Source organism: Adiantum capillus-veneris, chromosome 11 (genome assembly GCF_014529385.1).
Source record: "Adiantum capillus-veneris isolate H3 chromosome 11, ASM1452938v2, whole genome shotgun sequence".
Classification (NCBI taxonomy): domain Eukaryota; kingdom Viridiplantae; phylum Streptophyta; class Polypodiopsida; order Polypodiales; family Pteridaceae; genus Adiantum; species Adiantum capillus-veneris.
Genome location: NC_140941.1, coordinates 95,038,950 through 95,047,353, shown reverse-complemented (window position 1 = coordinate 95,047,353; position 8,404 = coordinate 95,038,950). Strand labels below are relative to the sequence as shown.

At 40.0% G+C, this 8,404-nt stretch overlaps 1 long non-coding RNA gene across 1 annotated transcript; it reads left to right on the top strand.

The window, feature by feature from the left end:
* Positions 1 to 5,672: 5,672 nt before the first annotated feature.
* On the top strand, positions 5,673 to 8,017 carry LOC147447680 (uncharacterized). The gene is made up of 3 exons (XR_015189731.1): positions 5,673 to 5,765; positions 6,115 to 6,149; positions 7,377 to 8,017. It is a non-coding gene; the product is annotated as an uncharacterized LOC147447680 (long non-coding RNA).
* Positions 8,018 to 8,404: the final 387 nt, after the last annotated feature.

Genomic DNA, 8,404 nt, shown 5'->3' with positions numbered 1-8,404 from the left:
CACACACACCTCTCCACTCATCATCCCCACCTCTCTCACCACTCCTCTCTGCACCCTACTCACCTTCTTCTAAACCTTGAAGAATAAGAGAAACCATGGTGAACTCATGTTTCCTACACACACTTCCATTCCAAAATTGACCACCTAGTCTCATTTTTCCTCATCCATATTACCCATATCTATCAAAAAACCATAAAATTCAGCCTCTTCTCTTGAAAGATAGCATCATGGTGATTGATTACTCATATTCAATTACCTTGGCTCCCAAAGGAAGGTCAAGAGTGAAAAAAACGTACCGTCAAAGCTAGTGGACCGTCAACAAGCGTCAAAATTGACCCTACTCAAGACACTTGGAGCATCAACATTGTAAGAAATCCATGTTTTCTTACCTATTAAGAGTTTTTCCTTCCTTATTTGTATCCTACTTGGATACTCCCATTGTAAATATCCAATTCCATTTGTAAATCAATAAAATAACTAACTCTACTAATTTACTAACCCTAACCTACTATGAAAAGTCCTATCACCTCCACTTCTCTCCTCTCTCTCTTCTTCATCTATCCACACCAACTTCTTGATAATTCCAAGCAAAAGAAATTAGATAAGTGCTGAAAATCTAACCCAACCATGGTTAGAGGAGTAACCCTAGCCTTCAAAATTGCTATAAAAGGAGGGTGTAGCTAGCACAAAGAGAGAGCCATAAACAAGAGCCCTATGCTATAGCTTGAGAAGCCAAGGTTGATAATTCCAAGCAAAAGAAATTAGATAAGTGCTGAAAATCTAACCCAACCATGGTTAGAGGAGTAACCCTAGCCTTCAAAATTGCTATAAAAGGAGGGTGTAGCTAGCACAAAGAGAGAGCCATAAACAAGAGCACTATGCTATAGCTTGAGAAGCCAAGCTCAACCTCTCTAGAAGGAGCTCTTGAGTGGAAGCTCATTGTCGTATGCTTGTGCATGTGTTGTAATAGGGGTGATTAGCACGAGAACTCTATGCCATTGTAAGAGAGAGAGCGATCATTCAATTGAGAGTGGAAAATCTATCATTCCTCCTACTAGTGTAAGCCCAACATTTGCTGAATCAAGGAGGGTGGATTTGGACTAAGCTTGGATACTTTGTCTCTCTTCCAACGTGAAGTAATGGACAACAATGATGTGTAAGTGTCTTGGTGATATTTTTAGTTCTTGATAGCTTGTGTCTGGGTGTTGTCATCAATTTAGCCATAAATCCCACATATTGTAAGAGGGCGACAGGGTGGAGAGGACTCCCCTGGCCTTAAGACAGTGATTGGGGTGGCTTTTCTTGTGATGTGTCGTGGTGAAATTTACTCAAGCTATGTTGAACAAATACTAATCTCACTTTGATCGGCCATGACAGATTTGTAAGAAGGTATTAATGCAACAAGCACCCCCTCCCTCTTCTCTCTCTTTCTTACATATATAATTGTGTTTGCTTGATGATTGCCCATACATTTCAAAGCATCCCGAGCACTCTCTCTCTCTCTCTCTCTCTCTCTCTCTCTCTCTCTCTCTCTCTTTACGCGTCCTAGTTCGCATCCAAAACTAGGTGGTGCCCCAAATTTGTGTAGGGTTAGGTTGCGGGTTTGTGTGTGTGTGTTTGTTGTTTTTTCCAACCCCAACCCAATTGAGCAGCACGGGAGCCTACAAGGGTTCTTAGAGGCCACTCTTCTTGTTGCCCGCCCCGGACCGCCTCAATAGCAATGTCTGTATGTAAATTTTCTGACACAAGGCAATACCACCATCACACTGCTTAAATCGTATACCCAAGTAATGATGCAACAGCCCCAAATCTTTCATCTTGAAAGTAGCATTCAAATCAGCCTTAAATTCAGCAATATGTCTCTCATTTGGTCCAGTGATCAGCAAATCATCGACATAAAGAACAACAATGAGAAGTACATCATCCTCAAGCTTTACATACAATGTGATTTCTCTTGGACTGTTACAAAAGCCTCGTTTGACCAAATGAGTGTCAGCTTTCTCATACCAAGCACAAGGAGATTGCTTCAACCCATACAAAGCCTTCTTACATCTACACACTTTGTCCTCTTATCCTTTATTGACAAAACCGCGAGGCTGCGTTACATAAACTTCCTCAAATATGTCACCATTCAAGAAAGCAGTAACAATGTCTGATTGATGTACATCCCAACCAAAATGAGCTGCCGTGAAACCAGAATACGTTTTGTTTGCGGATGATACAACCTGTAACTTTTGCTTTCAGCACTATAACCAACAAAAATACATTTGACAGCCTTATCATCCAATTTTCTGTGTTGTGTTCGTGGCACCAAAGCATATGCCAAACAGCCAAAAACACGCATGTGCTCAATAGAAGGCTCTCTATCGTGCCATGCATCATATGGAGTAATAGACTGCAAAGCTTTCGTAGGACACCTGTTCAGTACATAAGTGGCACACATGATGGCCTCAAGCCAAAAAGAATGCGGCAAAGCTTGACTTTTTAGCTTGAAGCAAATGTCTATCCATGATTACATTGGCTCGTACTACTTCTTTAATGGGTTACTATCATTGTATACTAGAAAGAGGCCTCATTCTTATATACCATGTACAAAGATAATTCTAAGACTAAGTTGTTTTTGTAGTAATCTTTGCCTTTTCTCTAAAGTCATGTGTCTTTTGAATTTTAAAGTTCATTTAAGTCTTATTATTTAAGTAAAGTAGCTACACACACACACACACACACGCACGCATGTGCGTGCATTAGCACCAACCTTGCCACGATCCCATAAGGTGATTCACACAAGAAATTGCATTCCTATCAAGTCAGGTAGTGAGTTGCTTATGAACCTCCTCTCTTTGCCAACTCAACTCTGTCACTCTCTCTCTCTCTCTCTCTCTCTCTCTCTCTCTCTCTCCCCACAACAAACTTGAGCTACACGTCTAGATACGCCATGTGGATGGTCCACCTTTACTATAACAAGGCAAGGCCCCCTCTCTTTGCAAAAGACATACTCAACATTGTTTTTATTAGTATCTCTTACATACATGCGCGTGCACACACACACACACTCACTCACTGTAACAACCGATGAGCAAGAGTTAGATAAACAAATTTAGTTGTATGCTACCAGAGAGAGAGAGAGAGAGAGAGAGAGAGAGAGAGAGAGAGAGAGAGAGAGAGAGAGAGAGAGAGCATGCTCCAACATAGCCAATGAGAGCAAAGTATATCTAAATATTCAAGGTTTCTCCCATTGTTACGAGGTTGGGCACCATCTTGTTGTAATTGGTTAGCATTATAATTGAGAGAGTTGGCATGTAATGGTTACTTACGAGATTGTTTAGCGGCATTCCACCATAGTGCAACGCTGTCGGTGAGATGATTTGATGCACATTTGACCATGTCATACTCAGGAAAATTTTTGTCACATGAAAGTAGTCATTTAATTGACTAACCCATGCGAGGACAATGCTTACATCTTTAGTACCATCAAAGTCTTTGAATGTGAAAGTCTTTCATTTAATTTCGTTCTGCTCTGGAGCAGGTGAAGTTTCGGCTCATACTATGTGCAATAGCTTATCTTCTAATTCCAATCTTTGCATGTGCTCATATGCAAGTGATTAATCCAAATTTGTGAGCTGTTCAACAATAGAGGGTGTTTGTGGAATGTGGGCCATGATGGCGTGCTTTTCTTTTTTTTATTTTTCTCTCTCTTGTTTTAATAAATTTTCTTTTGTGTGTGTGTGTGTGTGTGTGTGTGTGTAGAATGGTTATGTATATGTGAATATAATCGTTGTGCAAAATAACAAGTAACGAAAGGAAAAAATAAAAAAACCTAGCTGTACATTCGAGGATGAAGTTTGGTCTAGAAGTGTAGCACAAGAGCAGGTTGAAATCTAATGTTTAGTTGAGTAGTCTTGCGTGCAAGAAATTTAAAAATTTTCACTTTTGAACTCCATGTTTTTAATAGCAACTGGCAACCAACAAAAGAATATGCAAGATAATGACGCTTCGGATCAAATTTGTCGATTGAGCAAAGCCTCAACTAATGCAAATTCTGCAACTTTTTAAGATTTTGGATGGAGATTTTTTCAATGTTCATCCGACCACAATGGAGCGAGAATATTTATGGAGAAAGTTCACTCTTAAAATAATTGATTTTAAGCTCAATGGGTGGTTGTCCAATTGTTTTGAAAATGGGTGACGAAAGTTTAGGAATTGTGGGCGACTTGATCGAGGTTATGGTTGAGCGGCCAAAGATTGTGGAGATTGGGCGGCCAAGTAAGTGAGAAGGGGTGTAGGTTTTTGGGTGGCCAAAGGAGCTTAAAATAGGGACTTGGTATATTGGGTGGCCGACCAAAACTATTTTTTTAAAAGAAAATCCAATAATGGCCACACCTTTTAGTCAAAATAGCTTTGAAAAGGGGCGGAAAACATCGCAGGTATCAAGCTGCAAAGAAAAAAGACATCACTGAAAGTTGTGGAGAAGATGGCAACTAGTAGGAGGCTCCTCAGTCCACGAGCATGAAGAAGAAGTTGCTCCCAACAATGGGTGCCCCTTGATGCCATTTCTGCATGTTTTTCTTGAGGTCAACTGCAAGGAAAAATTGTTTGTAGGCTCTATTTTCGATCAATGTTGCTCGGCTTCTCCAATTTCTCTCTTGTGGTATATATTTTTTGCTTCGGGTGCAAGAGGTCGCAATACGACCTTCAAATTGGGGAATCTTGATGCAACCCAATCTTCTTCCAACGTGTTCGATTGCCATCAGCTTCGCTTTCGAGCTTATGCATTGCAATTTCTTCATAGCTTTGAAGGCTCTCGAAAGTCGTCTTTTGAATTATCCCCTCTTCGTACCTCTACCCAATTCAAGATCCACCTTCATAAACTCCATCAAAATCTGCTTCTTCTTGTTTTCTTTATCTATGCTGGATTCGGTCCTTCCAAAACTTTGCCAAGTAATTCCGGTGTAGAATCTTGATCACCACTTCTTTGTTTCTTTGAGATCTCTTTCTTTTCTCGTCTCTTGTACTTTTGCCTTCACAAACCACAAAGTTTTGGTTGTTGATGTGAATTAAGAGCTTGGCATACGGATTTTGACGATCGATAAGCACGATTGGGTGATTTGACGATTATTTGTCGAATAAGTTTTTTGAATTGCAAATCTGATGTTGCAAACTCAAAAATTCCTCCTTAAAATTTAAAACTCAGGTTGATGATTTCCACGAATCTAGTCCATCCAAGCAATCCTCGAACATCAAAAGCTTCCACTACTTTCTCACACTCAACCCAAACCCTTATTGGCAAAAATAACTAAAATACTGTGCAACTAAAATGGCCGAGAGATATTATTTGGCACCGTCTCCTCAATTCCCAGAATTTTAATCTACACAACATCAATCTCACCCTTAGTAAGAATGAAAAGAAAACACCATAATTAACCATTACATACAAGCTATCTCAATTGTAATGCTAACCACATACAAGAGGAGGGTGCCCTAAGAGAAGTCATGAGGGTTTGTCTTTTGAAACAAAGCCTTCCCCTTTTTTTTGTGCGCATGAGTTTAGTGTGGCTAATTCTTTTGTGTGCACATGTCAAGCATTCACCTGACACCAATGCTTTGTGTGTACATAACTGTGTAATCAAGCTAAAAATATTAATTTTTTTAGTGTTTATGAATCATGCATGTGCACCGTCTTGTTCAATGTTGCAGGAATCCCCTTTTTTTGTGCATCGGTGTCATGCTTGCCAACCCTTGCAAAGCGTTTTTTGTGTGTTATGCAGGTTTATGTTCCAAAATCTAGTGTGATTTTTTTGTGAAAATATATTGTGTCTTTGTGTGATGCCAGGTGAGGGCAGAAAATGGCGAAGAGATGGAAGACAAGACAAAGATGGAGTTCTATGTTGTAGCTCTTGGTTTTTTTATAAGCCAATTGTGTAGATTTGTTGATGTGAACATTACCTGCTTTTATTTTTCTACTTTATGATGAACATTTGGTGTTGACAGAGAGAGGAACAAGATGTAACATATGTGTGTGTGTGTGTGTGTGTTAGAGAGAGAGAGAGAGAGAGAGAGAGAGAGAGACGATGTGTGGGCATCTATGTAATAATGGGATTATGTTCACATTTTCAGAACTAGCTGCTCACTTCATATGGCTTCCAAAGCTGGTAATAAACTCCCTCTCTCTCTTATTCCTTCAGTTGCAATTTTGCATGTGTTTTATTTGTATAATTTGCAAGGGATATTGCAAAGCTCATGATCAAGGGATGTACAAGATGGGGTCACAAAAGTTATAAATACAAAATCAAAAAGGCTTCAGCTTGCAAATTATGATAACTGTTAAGTCCCGAAAGCGAAAGCATTTTTAAGGCTTTAATTTCTATTGAAGTTGAGTGCAAAATAAAGGTGCAAGTAGAACAACTTTGTCGCTTGGGCTATATTGGCAAATGAGAATAATTTACAGATGTTCTAATTGATGATCTTTACTTTCTATTTTCAATGTCATGAAGGAGAGAATATCCACAAGATTGAATGTATAGGAAATCGTTGTGATAGAGATGTAACAAGATGCTCCATTGGACACAACTCAAGCAAAAAAGGATCAAAATCTAATCTACTTCCTTATTGAGATTGAAAAAATAACGCAAGCTCCAGGTCACCCCATGTCTGTCTGTCCTAGCTCTCCCACTCGATCATGTACGATGAAATCTCCTTATAACTTGCATCGTTGTTGTGCATGTTGTTGTCCGCTCTAGCCCTTCCACGCATCACGATGTTGGGGTTGCATGCAATCGTGCGAGCCCTTGCAAAAATCTAGAGCCATTCTTGGTCATTTCTTTTGGAATAGAAATACGCGCTATCACAGATGATGAGAGGGAAAGGGTTGGTGACTAGAGGCTACAACCATAATTGCACTTGCCGTAGCAGTCATAGATGAGAGGAGGGGGTTGATGACCTGAGGTTATCCCTAGCCACCAAATTTGAAATTTTTGTAGCTTGAGGCATCTCTCTTAGCTCATAGCTCCACGTTTTTGGTCTCTGTGTGTGTGTGTGTGTGTGTGTGTACCAAGAGCGTTGCAAGACACATAACTACTCTCCCAATCCAATGTCACCTGCAACAAGCACACAACAATGGAATTAGCTTTCATAGTAGTGTCTCTCTCTCTCTCTCTCTCTCTCTCTCTCTCACACACACACACACACACACACACACACACACACACACACACACACACACACACACAGGCACTCGATTCACATGTTGGACTCCTCGAAGTAGCACATCTGCTTCTCGCTCTCTCTCTCTCTCTCTCTCTCTCTAAGGCACTCAACTCACCTATTGTATTTCACTCACATTGTATGTTGAGCCGATCAATAACTTTTGATGCCTGCAGATTGTGGATATGATGGTGGTAATTAAGAGTTTATTGAGTAGCTAAGAGAAAGGTATATGTGGAGTGATGCAAGCTCACAATGTGGGGTAAGAATACTTGACTGTGATCAATAGATAAGCACTCAAAAAGAAAAGCTTAGAATCTTGAACTTGCAAGGTGCATAGTGTGCATACATGAGGGGACTCTTCTCCAAAGCCCCAATGCCACATCGCACATCAAAGGAAGTGGAAGCGAAGCCAAACTACTATTATGTTACAAATTACGATGAGGAAATGGGCTCAAGTCTATAATTGTACAAACTGTTTTCTCTCTCAAAGAAGAACATGCTTTGTAATTGGGTGGTATACTTGGGGTGTGATGTAATGCATAAAGTACTACCGTGATGGATTGGCATTGTGGGAAAGCCTCAATCACTCTAGAGTCCAATGATGCATAAGGAAGCAAGTGTTTTGTATCCCATATTCCAAACTATGTATGCACATCTTGCATCCATCATGAGCTCAATATTTTGGGTTTAAGGGTCTTTTGGACTTTTTGGACTTTATTACTTCCCATCTATGAAATTTTAGAAACTCCATGCGGCAAGCTTTGATGTAGCTTTATCATGTACTCCACAAGTCTCTTTCGAGCCATAACATCAATGAGAAATGACTCCAACTCAAACAAAAGGAGTATGTAAGGTGTCTGCATGTGGCTACTCTTAAACTCAAACCCTAATATGTGTGTAAGAGAGAGTAGGAAAAAAGGAAAAGGGGGGAGGGGCGGGGGGTTTGGGCATTACACGAGCTTTGGCAATGGTTTCCACTTGGTGCAACTAATTGCATCTAATGGTCCATAGCACCTTTCTAGGTAGGCCATCCGTCCTTATTTTAATAATTTATAGGACCTCCTCTTTTGCCATTTTGGTCCTCATATCATTAGTTAGATGGAGAAACTTATTGATGCATATGGGAAAGATCATATACATACTGGAAGTATCACCATAGTGGGAGCATTAGGAAAACATATTTGAAACTTCTCCACTTTCG